The sequence below is a fragment of the Saccopteryx bilineata genome, unplaced genomic scaffold (assembly GCF_036850765.1).
Source record: "Saccopteryx bilineata isolate mSacBil1 unplaced genomic scaffold, mSacBil1_pri_phased_curated manual_scaffold_57, whole genome shotgun sequence".
Classification (NCBI taxonomy): domain Eukaryota; kingdom Metazoa; phylum Chordata; class Mammalia; order Chiroptera; family Emballonuridae; genus Saccopteryx; species Saccopteryx bilineata.
The window spans coordinates 89969-103641 of NW_027095482.1; the positions used below are offsets into that span (position 1 = coordinate 89969).

The window sequence follows — 13673 nt, forward strand, 5'->3', positions numbered from 1 at the left end:
GGTCAAGTTAGAGATCACATCTGGACTTCAGCTGTGTTTCAATGCTAGACCCATGGAAGCTGGAAGGACCTTACTGACCACACCCTCATGAAACGAGACACAGTGAAAAGATTGCTGACACAGGGCCTGATACAATGGTCCCTACCCTGGCCCACAACCCCAGTTGCCTTAATTACCATGATTAATATTTTTCCATCTGTGATGTGGCAGCTGCTGCCCAGGCAACCCTGTCCTGGAGCACTGCTGACTGGCCAGACCTGCCTCCTCCTCTTGTGATGACAAGTGTTCTGAATGAGTTATTTCTCTTTTATTTTTGAAAGAGTTATTTCTTACATGCGTTTATACTTTTATACTGTTCCTGCTCATTAATGCATCTATAAATATGTGTAATTATTTACACATGAAAGCAGTGTAGCAAATTGCCCCTTACTGCACAATGCACTTTTTGCATCTTGCTTGTTTGCTAAACGCAAGCTCTGTTCCTCCTTAGCTGTTGAGACGCTGGGGACCTGACCCCAGTTTGGTTTCAAAAGGGAAACACTGTGCCTGTGGCCCCTCACCTCGCTGCCTCTGAGTCCATTCTTTTTTTTTAATTTTTTTAAATTATTTTTTATTTATTTTTTTATTTTAGAGGGACAGAGAGAGTCAGAGGGATAGAGAGGGACAGACATGCAGGAACGAAGAGAGATGAGAAGCATCAATCATCAGGGTTTTTTTTTTGTGAAACCATAGTTGTTCATTGATTGCTTTCTCATATGTGCCTTCACTGCGGCCCTTCAGCAGGCTGAGTAACCCCCCGCTCAAGCCCATGACCTTGGGTCCAAGCTGGTGAGCTTTTTTGCTCAAGCCAGATGAGCCCATGCTCAAGCTGGTTATCCTGGGGTCTCGAACCTGGGTCCTTCCGCATCCCAGTCCGACACTTTATCCACTGTGCCACCACCTGATCCGGCTCTGAGTCCATTCTTCATGTGAGTTCTCAGTGTCCTCCACCAGGAGTCTGGTGCCTGCTGGCAGTGAATCATGAAAGCAAGAGAAAGGGCTCTGAGGCCTGGGGAGAAACAAAATCATGGACCCAAAAGTGAAGCACTTGAAAGAGCAGCCCTGACAGAGACTGGCCCACATGCCACCCACGGTTCCCTCCTTGTTTCTGCGCGCTGTCTCCTGTGCACAGCAGCGCATGCTGGTTCCTCTCCTCCTAAGGGCAGCATGCCTTCTCCCAGTCGCTTATGGCAGCCACTCATACTGGGAGAAGTAGGCGCGAATGTCCCTGAAGATGTGGGGGGTCTGGGGGAGATGCGGCCCTGCGTGACCATGCGCAGAGGCTGGCCCTTTGCCCCTCCCCCGCTGGGTCTGGGCTGCCCCCAAACCGCCTCCCTGCATTCTACTGGCTCCATCATCTCCACCCCGCCCCCGCAGGCCCTCGTCTAAATTCTTTCTCCGGCCACCCCTCACTCCCAGCCCCAACGTGGTTGAGCAGGAGACTGCGCTGAGGCAGACTGCTTGGCCCATGGCTGCACATTCTCACCTGTGTGTGCACGCTCACGGTGGGGTGTCCCAAGAGCGAATCTGTGGGGCTAGTCCTAGGGATGCAAGGACGGGCCAGGGCAGGGACTCCAGCCAAGTCAGTGACCCCCCTTGCCACCGGGCTAGCCACCGGGCTTTTAAGCCAGCAACCTTTGGGCTCAGCCAGCGACCATGGGGTCATGTTTATGATCCCACACTCAAGCTGGTGAGTTTGCGCTCAAGCCAGATGAACTTACTACATTTTCTTGTTGTTCAAGTGCTCTCTTGAGTTCCTCTATTCTACTCTCAAGTTTATCGAACATCAGTTATGACTGTTTGCTTTGAATTCTTTATCTTCCCAATTACCTATCTCCATTTAACTAGGATATTTCTCTGAGTTTTTTTCCTGTTTCTTCATTGGGGGTATATATTCTTCTGTCTTCCCATGTTGTTTGACTTTCTGTTTTTGTTCTTTTGAGTAGAATGAAGTAGTCATCTCACACATTCTTAAAAAAGTTATCTTTGTTACATTGTGTGTTGAATAATTTCAGCCTGTCCATTGTAGTTGGGGGGATGATACATACAGTGCCTGTCCTTTCACCTGGCCTGAGTGGGTTCTGAATGGGCTGCCTGGGGTGTGTTAGCCTCCTTGCCCTTGTAATCTGGGCAGGGCTGCCTGGTGTAGAAGGGGCTGTGTTGTGTGCTTTGTGTGTCCTGTTTTAATTATCTGTTGTCAGAGCATGGTCTGCGCTGGGTATCTGATTGCTTTCTTGCATCTCACCCCCCATTAGATCTGTTGCAAAGTAACTAAATCTACAAATCCCTGGGTGTTCATAGAGGTATGTAGTTTAAATAAGTTTTTGAAAAGTTTTATTAAAGGAGAAAATTTATTAAATATGCCAGCCACATATGGCTGACACAGGGCAACAGACCCAAACTGTGCAGCCCCAAAAGCAGTTCAGGGGCTGTTTATATACTCCTAATTATACATGGGAGGGAAAAACACCTGACATCATGGAATAAGTTTATACTTTTATTTAAAGATACATACATTAATTACATGCTTTCAGGAGGGGAGTGGTGGTTTCCATGGGAACAAATGTCTGCAAATTATCCATCAGTCCAAGAAAAGATTTAATTCTTTTCTCCCTACACCTGGCTAGCCATTGAGTTTCCCCCCATAGGTATGGGTGAAGGTCAGGGAATCCAAGTCTCCTTCCTCTTTCTGCATTTACAACACAATGCTATCTTTGTCTTTTGCTAATCACACAAGCATAGAAATCACACTTACAAAATCTTTATGCATGCCTAGCCCAAATTAACAAAATGTTTTTTAAATTTTCTAAAATGTTAATATTCATTAGTTTTTGACATTTTACAACAGATTCACCCTTTGTCTTGGTGGGGTAGCCTTGGTGCACACACAGCCTTAATTTGTTCATTCTTCACCTTCTCGGGGTTTGGCAGCCCTGTGCACATTCACAGCATTGCCCCTCTCACTCTGTGCTGGGTCACAAGGTTTTGCTAGCTTTGTGCTTTCTTTGGGTAGAACAGCCCAACCAGTGCAAGCTGCAGCAACCCCCAATCTCTGAATTTTCTCTCATCAGGCAGTCCTGTGTGCAGACCATAGCCCATTTGCTGGCACTCCATTTTTCAGGAGGGGTAATGCCAGTACTGACCCACTATCTCAGCACTTTCTCTGGGTTGAATATTTCTGCAGCTGGTACAGGAGTGTTTTGCTAGCTCTGCACTCTCTCTAGGTGGGTGAGACCCACATGCACATGCAGCTCAGTGGGTGAACAGTTGCCCTGCCATATCTACCTGCTGGGTCTGTATCTGGGAAGAGGACCTCTCTTTATACTAGCTATTCTGCCCTCATGATTCTGTTGTGTTTGGCTCCAGGAGGGGTGGCTGGGGATGTGCTGCAGCACCCTGCAGGTGGCCATAGACCCTGGATGGAGCTCCCATCTTCTACCCACATGCTCTGAAGGTGTAAACAGTGGTGCTCACTGGTCTCTTAGGTTCTGAGCTGTTCCTTCAGCTCCTGCAGAGCTCTCATGGTTCCTCAGCCTTCTCTATGCTCTCTGTTTGTCTGTCTGTCTCTCTCTCTCTTTGTCTCTCTCTTGCTTATTACGCAGAAGCTGTTTAATTTTTTCTTAGTTGTCTTTCAAGAGGAATTGTTCTAAATAAAGTGGTATGTTAAATAGGTTTTAGGGAGGGTATGTTATAAAGTACTTAATCCACAACTTTGTGGGCTTTTGTAGAGACACCAAGTCCAGATAAATTTTGAAGAGTTTTATTAAAGGAGGAAATTTCTTAAACATGTCGGCCGCATATAGCTTACATGGGGCAGCAGTCTCAAATTGTATGTGTCTATAATATTTTAGGGGCTCGTTATATACCCTTAAGTATACATGGGCAAGTAAAAAGCCTAATATTATGATATAAGTTTTGTTTTCACCTATACAGGTTTGAGAAAAGAATAAAGTGGGGATGGAACACAATTCATTCGTAAGTTTATAACATTCATCTATAGGGTTTATAAAAAGATATTTTCATATTTTAAAATTTACAAGGAAACACAATGGTAAAAATGTTATTTTACATACTAAAAGACATTTATATAATTTTTGGTGTTTATTTCTTATTTTTTTGTAAGATATATATATATATATTAACTACATGATTTCAGGAGGGGAGAGGTAGTAATCATGGGAACAAATGCCTGTAAATGGCCTGTTAATATAAAAAAAGGTTTATTTTTAATTTTTATTCTGCACCTGGCTAAATATTTACTCATTTCCCCATAGGGATGTGGGAAAGTCAGAGAATCCAAGTCTCCTTCCTATTTGCAGTTATGACATAAAGCCATCAGCCATCTCGGTTTTATGCTAATCATATAAGTATAAAGATTATTTACAAAGTCTCTGTATGCCTAGCCCAAATTAATGAAATGACTTTAAGCTTCCTAAAATATTAACATTAGTTTTGTAGTTTTTGGTGTCTTGCAACAATCCCCACTGGTTTTATTATCTAAGTCAAATCTTTGACTTAATTTGTTGAAGAGCATAAGGCTGTTGTTTAGGAATATTATCTTATAACATGTAACAGATATCTAGCAGACAGCATTAATAGCAGTATAATTTATTAAAGAAACAAATATTGATTAATTTTTTATAGATTGTATAATTTTTGTAACATATATAAAACTTTTGGTTTTTGTAATAATTTACTTTTAGTCAGAATTTTTATTTTAAATTTTTTAACATTTATTGACAATTGAGTTGATGGTTTTTTTTTACCCTAGTTCCCTTTTCCCAAAGTCTGATTAAAAAGGAAATCCTTAGTGAGTTTTTTTATACATTCATTGTACTTAGACCAATCAGCATCAGTTAATTAATTAATTAATTAATTTTGTATTTTTCTAAAGTTTGAAACGGAAAGGCAGTCAGACAGACTCCCCCATGCGTCCAACCAGGATCCATCCAGCATGCCCACAAGGAGGTGATGCTTCACCCATCTAGGCTGTTGCTCTGTTGCAACCAGAGCCATTCTAGTGCCTGAGGTAGAGGCCATAGAACCATCCTCAGCACCCAGGCAACTTTGCTCTAATGGATCCTCAGCTGTGGGAGGGGAAAACAGAGACAGAGAGAAAGGAGAGGGGTAGGGGTGGAGAAGCAATGGGCGCTTCTCCTGTGTGCCCTGGCCAGGAATCGAACCCGGGACTTCTGCATGCCAGGCCGATGCTCTACCACTGAGCAAACCAGCCAGGGCCACAAGATAATTTATTAAAGAAACAAATATTAATTTTTATAGATTGTGTAATTTTTTGTAACATATAAAACTTGGTTTTTATAATAATTTATTTTTAGTCAGAATTTTTATTTTAAATTTTTAAAATTTCTTTAGTGACAATTGAGTTGACTTTTTTTTACCCTAGTTTCCTTTTTTCCAAAGTCTGATTAAAAAAGTCCTTAGTGAATTTTTTTATACATTTGTTGTACTTAGACCAACCAGCATCCGGTTTGTGGTTGGAGTAAGGCATGCCATTTTTCTACCTTAGCAGCAGTGGTATTGGTCAGGATCAAGGTGTGTGGACCTGTCCACATGGGTGTTAGTCCTTGGGTGATGTACTTGATGTCTTGGTAATGCTGGAAGTAGCTCTTGTACAGTATTTTGAACTGTTTGCATAGTAACCTGTAAATCCTGCAAGTTCTTAAGGGGTGGTTATTATTATTATTTTTTACTATTTCATTTATGTAATTTATTTGCCCTAAACTTTTGGGTACTTGAGAAAATTCCTTTCTTTTTTGTTTTTAAATTTTTTCTAATTGGTTTTGAATAAACCTTTGTCAATAGGAGTCCTAAAACTCCACTGGTTCTGGGTGGCATCTATTCATTTGAATTACTATGTTCCAATTTTGAGGCAGACTGGAAGAATATACAATTAATAATAAAATTCAAAAAGCTAATGTTAACAAATATTATAACAAGTGTTTTATTACAACAAAGTGACTAAAGTCTATTAGATTATAAAATAATAATAAAATTTTAGTTAATATAATAGGATTTAAAATAAAATTTGTATAATCATAAATATTATTAATATGTTAATGTAATTTTACTAAGTTGATGTTGACATTATTGTTATTTTATATTATTTACAAATGTAATCTAATTTCTATTTCAGTCTGAGAAATGTCCTAAAGAGCAGGAGTTACACACATTCAGAATAAGTCCACAAGACATTGAGGCATTGGAGTTGTGGTTACATTTTACATTTTATAGTTAGAGTCTAAGTCCTAATGACCAGTGTTTCTAGCTGAAATTAGAAGCAGGTCCCAGCCTAAAGTAGGCATGGGGCATTGAGACAAGAGAAATAAAGGAGACATTATACATTAAATAAAGCAACAAAAATCAGACTGTCATTACCCCCAGTAAAGATCTTCAAGGGATAAATAAAACTCAAATATTTAGGCAAGGCATAGTAAATGGCCTTTGTGTTTACAAGAAATGAGATCAGTTTTACCTGCTACTTGTAAAAAATATGTTAGGCCTGTAAACGATGTCGTAAGATGAGGCCAACGGCCTTAGGCAATTTTTAGCTTCAGTGGCAAGTCCCAGCAACCTGGGTAAGGTCAGGTCACAGGAAGCTGGAAAGGGTTGGAAGAGACTGAACCCTGCCTCTGTGGAGCAAGGTGGCAGCTTACCTTTTTGTGTCCCTTTTTCTTTCACAGAAAAGGCGTGTCCCTGGTGGGGTCAAGAAGCCTGGCAAAACACAGCACAATGACTATTTTTTCACTCTTGAAGCAGGGCCCTGAGGGAATTCTATGAAGCCCCCAAGGGATTTGGAGCTTTTAAGGGTATATGCCAAGAGCTGGTATTTTTCTGATCTCTTTTGGGCTCTATTTGCCTTTTCTGTTTCTATCTTGGTCATTATAAACCTTAAAAGCCATGCTTTGAAGATTTTGCTGAGGGGCTTCAGAGCCCTTTTTTTGTTTATATAAATTCTTGGAAAATACAAAAGCAGCATCATTAGGCTGACTAAATCATTAAAAACAGGATTTTGGTTTTTATTGAATTTCAGAGTCTCTTCACTGCTGAATAACTCAGTATATTAATAATTAAAGAAATTTTAACAAAAATATGATAAAAATAGATTTGTAGAAGTTTTAGGATATAATATCTTTTTTTATATTACATAGCATTGAACAGTATTGTTTTAAAATGATAATAAAATAAACATATAAAAAGGCATTATTAATAATTTTTAATATTTAAACTAAGATTTCAATATTATAAGGCCATAATGGCAAACCTTTTTATAAAAACCACTCACTTTTGCAGTGCTGGTCAATCTGGTTTCTCCTGTGCAATAGTAGACGATTTAGCTTTTATGGTGGGTGGTAGTGGAGCAACTAAATGGCACTGCAATTTTTCCACTATGAAAACTGGAATGCCCACTAGTGGGCAGGAGGGACCAGGTTGACCAGCACTGCAAAAGTGGGCAGTTTTTATAAAAAGGTTCACCATCACGGTTATAAGGCTATAAAACAATAAATAACAGAATTAACAAAAGGCCTTTGAAATAATATATATATTTTAACATAGAAAATATTTTTTATATCATAAGTGATTTTTGGTACAAATTATCTAGTTGACAATGAGATATTAATTTTTATTTTTACTTACAGTAATTTAAACTATTAAATCAATTATGAGGAGTGGGATGGATGCCTGAGGGGGAATCTGACTCCAAGAACTGGAAGCAGAGGCTGTTGCTTTTATTTATTTATTTATTTATTTATTTATTTATTCTTTTTTTTTCCCCCCAGTTTATAGCCAAGTTCCTTAGCAAGATAATGGGGCTTCTCCCAAGCAGGAATTGAATCAATTCGCCACCTGTAAACTAACTGTCTTGTTTTGAGCAGCTAAATATAATTTTCACAAAATTATTTTTCCAATAGTGAGTTGTTTTAGCCTATATAAAGTTTCTAGTTTTTTCCACAATTCCTTGAAAAAAATTTTTACAATATTTATAATGCAGTGGGTCTCCCTTATAAACTTCATGCCTTCTATGTAATTGAGATGATTATAGAGGATTCAGCATCCCCTTCACCTGTGGGAGAGTGTTGGAATTTTTTTTTTACACCAGTAGAGGTCAACAAGCCATTATTCCCCAACCCATGAAGGGATTATTTTAAATTTTATTTTGTATAATTCTATTATTTATGTTTTTATTTTTCCTTCTGGAGTTTCAATTTATTTTAAGAAGCTGCCAATTAACTAGCAAGGTCCACACCTATGGTTTGTTAATTTCTAAATTCTTTTTTTTTTAATTTTTCTAAAGCAAAGTTTTAATTTTTAATGTTCCTACTTTATATTTTCCAAATAGGCAAAACCTCTTTTTGACATTAGGTTGACATTTGAAACTAGATTTTATTCTATATTTTTAGTTACTTCACCCTTTCTCTAGTGCCTTTCCCTGTCGCTCCACACACTGCTGGCTGAATCTTAGCCTAACTATGCATCTGGAGGTGGTGGTGGGGCTCTCTTCTTGGTGCTCAGCTTTCTGCCTGCTGTTTGACTTCTGCTTGGGTGTGCTGTGGTGGCAAGGGCAGAAGTGTGGCTAGTGGGGAGGGGTCTTGTCTATGTTCACCTCTCTGCCATCGTGGCCCCACTCCATTATTTCTCACACAGCGCCCCCACTCCATCGTTTTTCTCACTGCACATCCTCACTTGGCTTTTCTCTCTTCTCTCACCTAAATCTGTTGCTTGCCAGCTCTTTCTTCTAGAGGCTAAAGAAACGCTTTCCCAGGCATATTTTTTACTGCAATACACACATTAATTTCTTCTTAACTGAGTTCTCATTTTTTTTCTTGAATTTTATTTCTGTCTTAGATATAAGTCTGGCCAAACTAAGGAGATGTATCACTCTTTCTGTATTGAACAAGTTTTAGCAATTGTGGTGGATCTAATGTTAAATTTAGCCATTAATTAATGTATGAAAACTGATTGGGACAGCCTGGATTCCTAGTTATTATCTTGCAGACTTCTTTTACTATTTGGGGATTAAAAGTCCCAGCTTTTGGTAATTTAACCTTAAATTTGGCCATTGTGATTCACTGAGAGTGCAAAGCCTTCTCTTAGACCAGTTAATTCCATACCCTCAGTTGTCTTCATAAACTTCTTGAAAGTGCTTTAAAAGACAACCTAATGGGGTCTTCTGTGAACTGGCCCCTCTTCCCATATTTAGTAGCCAAGGATACTGGTTACAAAATTAAAACTACTTAAGAAATATCCAGAAATTCGTGCACCAATACAAACAAAAAGATAAGACAGATAAATAACTAGTGCCCAGAATAAAAGTTGTTTGACTATAGCGGTATTAATTATTACACAAGACAAGGAGAAGAAACCAAGAGAAGAGAATAATTTCACAGGAGAAACCAAATAGGGCACCCTGAAGCTAATATGAGAACAAAGAGAATAATAGTTCACCACTTAAGATTGTTTTTTAGTCAGAAGCTTCCAATTTTGACACAGAAGACCTAATCTATGCTTTAAAACAGACACATTTAGACAATAAACAAAGGACTTATACACACATGCACAAGCACATTTTCATAGACAAGAGATGGGTTCCCCATTGTGGCCACTTAGGTGTTCACAGGCCGTGACCCTGCAAGGACTTTAAACTTAAACCTAGAAATTTTTTATACAAAAGTAAGGAGAACAAAAAAACAATGAGATTTCAAAAAATCAAAGGTGTCTGAACTGAGGTTTTTCTTTGAGAGCATACCATAACTAGCTGCCTCTGGAAGTTTGGGGTCTTTACTCTGTCCTTTTTAGTTATTTTTTCATAGTACAACTAAATGCATCCAGAGAATCCTAATTAGAACCAATGAATCACCTACTGATGTCTCAGTCTCTGGAGGGTCCACAACAGGGTTAGATTCTACTCAGTAACGCTGGGAAAGTGGCTTTACCTACATACTTCTGAAGTTACAACTCAGCAATGCAGACAATTTGTTTTACCTACACATCTCTGGAGTTACAACTCAGTAAAAGCAACAGCTTTTCTTTTACCTACAATATTCCAGAGCTACAACTCATCAAAAGAAAAAATGTATTTCACCTACAATTTTTCAGAGTTTCAGCTCACCAAAGCTGCTTTGAAGGCCCTACTTACATCACCAGAGTCACATCTCCAGAGTCGCACCTCAGTGAAGCCCCCAAAGTACCTACATTCTAGTCCCAAACAAATTTGACCAGTACCAGTCACAGACAGAAAGCAAAAGCAATAGTTTACAGGAAAGCCAGAAAATTCAGTCAAGTCAGAGACTTGCTTTACCTACTTTCTTTATTTCTCTGCTGAGTTGTCTAAATTGTTGAATTTGGAAACCAGGTGGCATCTACTGGAGGACTGTTCAGACCCACAGGAAGACCAGGAGCCCTGAAAACATGTCAGGTGGCATGCGTCTCCTTGAGATTCAAGCGGAACTTGGCAGCCTTGTGGAGAGACCAGCTGATTCTAAGAGCCTCTGCTCAGTGACGCAAAATACCATAGGGCTCGCGTTAAACACCAAATGTAATAAAGTACCCAATCCACAATTCCGTGTGTTTTTGTAGAGACACCAAGTCCAGATTAATTTTGAAGAGTTTTATTAAAAGAGGAAATTTCTTGCCCTGGCCGGTTGGCTCAGCGGTACAGTGTCGGCCTAACGTGCGGAGGACCCGGGTTCGATTCCGGCCAGGGCACACAGGAGAAGCGCCCATTTGCTTCTCCACCCCTCCACTGCGCTTTCCCTCTCTGTCTCTCTCTTCCCCTCCCGCAGCCAAGGCTCTGTTGGAGCAAAGATGGCCCGGGCGCTGGGGATGGCTCTGTGGCCACTGCCCCGGGCGCTGGAGTGGCTCTGGTCGCAACATGGCGATGCCCAGGATGGGCAGAGCATCACCCCTGGTGGGCAGAGCGTCGCCCCTGGTGGGCGTGCCGGGTGGATCCCGGTCGGGCGCATGCGGGAGTCTGTCTGGCTGTCTCTCCCTGTTTCCAGCTTCAGAAAAATGGAAAAAAAAAAGGAAATTTCTTATATATGTTGGCCACATATAGCTTATATGGGGCAGCAGTCTCAAATCTACACTATAAAATGGGGGCAGAACAGGATCTTGCTCTCTGGGTTCCTGAGATTAGCATTGGAAAGCAGAGAGAGCAGATCAGAGAGAGGCCCATGGAGGCAGCCAGGTGAAGCAGCCAAGATGGAGTGTTGAGTAAGAAGCCAGTTTGTGCAGTTTGTGCAGGGAGAAGGAAGAAGATGAAAAACAGAAGTGAATAAGGCTGGTGAGCTAGAAACCTCTTGATAGATATGTGAATTCCAAACTGCTCTCTTGATGTTCTGCTTATCTGTCAGGCCTCACCCTTACTGGACTATTGACCCTGAGACAGAGGAATTCCAAAAAGCTGAGAAGCCACCCCAAGGAGGGGCTCTGGACACACCAGGACTTTTGATTCAACACCCACATGCTCGAAGCCCCCCAAGGAGGAGCATTCCAGACATACCAGGACTTTTGCCTCAGTATCCCCTCAGGCTCTCCCAAACACTATATAACTCGCCCCTAGTCTGTAACCGGTGCTCTTCTCTCCCAGGAGAAGTGCCCGGCAGGGTTCCTTTCTTCCTTTCAATAAAGCCTGTGACTCTGGTCTTTCAGACTCCCATGGATTCCAAAACGTTTGATTCTAGGAAACTCAGGTAAGTCATTATCTTTGTGAGCACTGAATGTGAGTGGGTTTTGGAGCCCAGTGTGTGTTTTTACTTCCTTGCCAGGTTCAAACTAGGATTAAAGATGATGGCCCACCAGTTTTTGACTCCATTGTTTCTTTACCGACTCTTCAAATTCAATGTAAACCTGCATGGGCCAGGCTGCTGTGATAGTGGCCCTCACTACTGACTTTACATTCTCTCTCTCTCTCTCTTTTTCAAATCAATGTAAAAACATTAAAATCCAATTAGAAATTATGTGATATATCTGCAACATGCCTAGTACATTTCTCTAAACAAAAATGCAGTAAAACGGGACAGAAAAATAAAGAAAAAGACCCAGATCTTTCTACGGATCATGTTTCTATTTTCCACAACTAGAAAGGACTACTTTTTTTTTTTACCATAATCTATCTCAACTCTAAAACTCAGTGTTTCCCACCCACATTTGACTCCCATGGTGTGTCTCCTACAATGGAACCATTTCTTCCTTGCTTCCCCAAAACACCTGACCAGCAGTGCCTTGGGGAAACTCCTCCCAAACCTGAGGCTAGAGGGTTGATGAGGCCAATGGACTTCTCAGGACACAATGAATTCCTTTAATGTGCCATTAACCCTATGAATACTGGAGCCTTCTATCATATTAGACTAAATGGAACCCTGAGGTTTCTCCCTAGAATTTCATAAAATACAGTGTGAAACTCTGTTCCTTCTTTTTCCCCATCAATATCTACCTTCATGCCAACATAAACACAACAAGCATTACTGGACAGGCACCAGAAGCCAGAAAGCTTATAGCTCATCAGGATCAAGGGGTAGAATGTTACAGTAATATAATGTTATAGTAATTAAATATATAGAAATATAGAAAATATATTAAAATGTTAAGGTATAATATTAAAAGCTACTAAGGTAAGTGAATAAGCTATACCCTCTGGGTGGGAGCTAATCTAATATATAGAAATATGATAAACAAGACCATGCCTTTAGCTCAGGGCCCAGTTAATGTGTGTGAACTTATATAAAGATAAAAATAGCTCTATGGGTCAAATAAGTTTGCAAATATGATATATATGTTTGCTTGCTTAAAGTTTGTATTGAATGTGGGGGGACAGGCTGTAAACAGGCAGTGTCCTTATAGCCTAAGGCTTAGTTTGAAGCCTAAATTTTTCTCACACCCTTGACTGTTGCATGATAGGGGGGTGGTGCACTCTTATGAGGAATCCCATTTATGCCTCAGATAAGTGGCTTTGTATCAGAGACTTTCTTGTTTGTATATTGCATTAAGGGTTTTGATCTCTATAGTGTAAGACGGGTCAGAGGGGCTCATGCTAAAGGAGAGCAGAGAAAGGCCACGTGGAGGAGAGTAGGAGCAGCCAAGATGGTGGTAGTGATAGATACGTGAATTCCAAACTGCCCTCTTGATGTTCCACTTATTTGTCAGACCTCACCCTTACTGGACTATCACCCCTGAGACAGAGGAATTCCAAAAAGCTGAAAAGCCACCCCAAGGAGGGGCTCTGGACACACCAGGACTTTTGGTTCAACACCCACATGCTCGAAGCCCCCCAAAAAGGAGCATTCCGGACATACTAGGACTTTTGCCTCAGTATCCCCTCAGGCTCTCCCAAACACTATATAACTCGCCCCTAGTCTGTAACCATTGCTCTTCTCCCCCAGGAGAAGTGCCTGGCAGAATTCCTTTCTTCCTTTCAATAAAGCCTGTGACTCTGGACTTTCGGACTCCCATGGATTCCAACATTTGGTGCCGAAACCCGGGACAGGGTACTAACTGCCTGAACGATCCCTCTTTGCCATTCAAACTTACAACCAGGGAAGCAATGGGCAGTGGAAGCTCATGCCAGGATTACTCCCTGATTCTGTTTGGATGTGTAATTGTGGGTAGATTGGCCG

The 13673-nt window shown here is 40.7% G+C and overlaps 1 pseudogene; it reads right to left on the reverse strand.

The window, feature by feature from the left end:
• The window catches only part of LOC136318357 (histone-lysine N-methyltransferase PRDM9-like), a 32910-nt pseudogene extending 31949 nt beyond the window's left edge, over positions 1-961 (reverse strand).
• Positions 962-13673: the final 12712 nt, after the last annotated feature.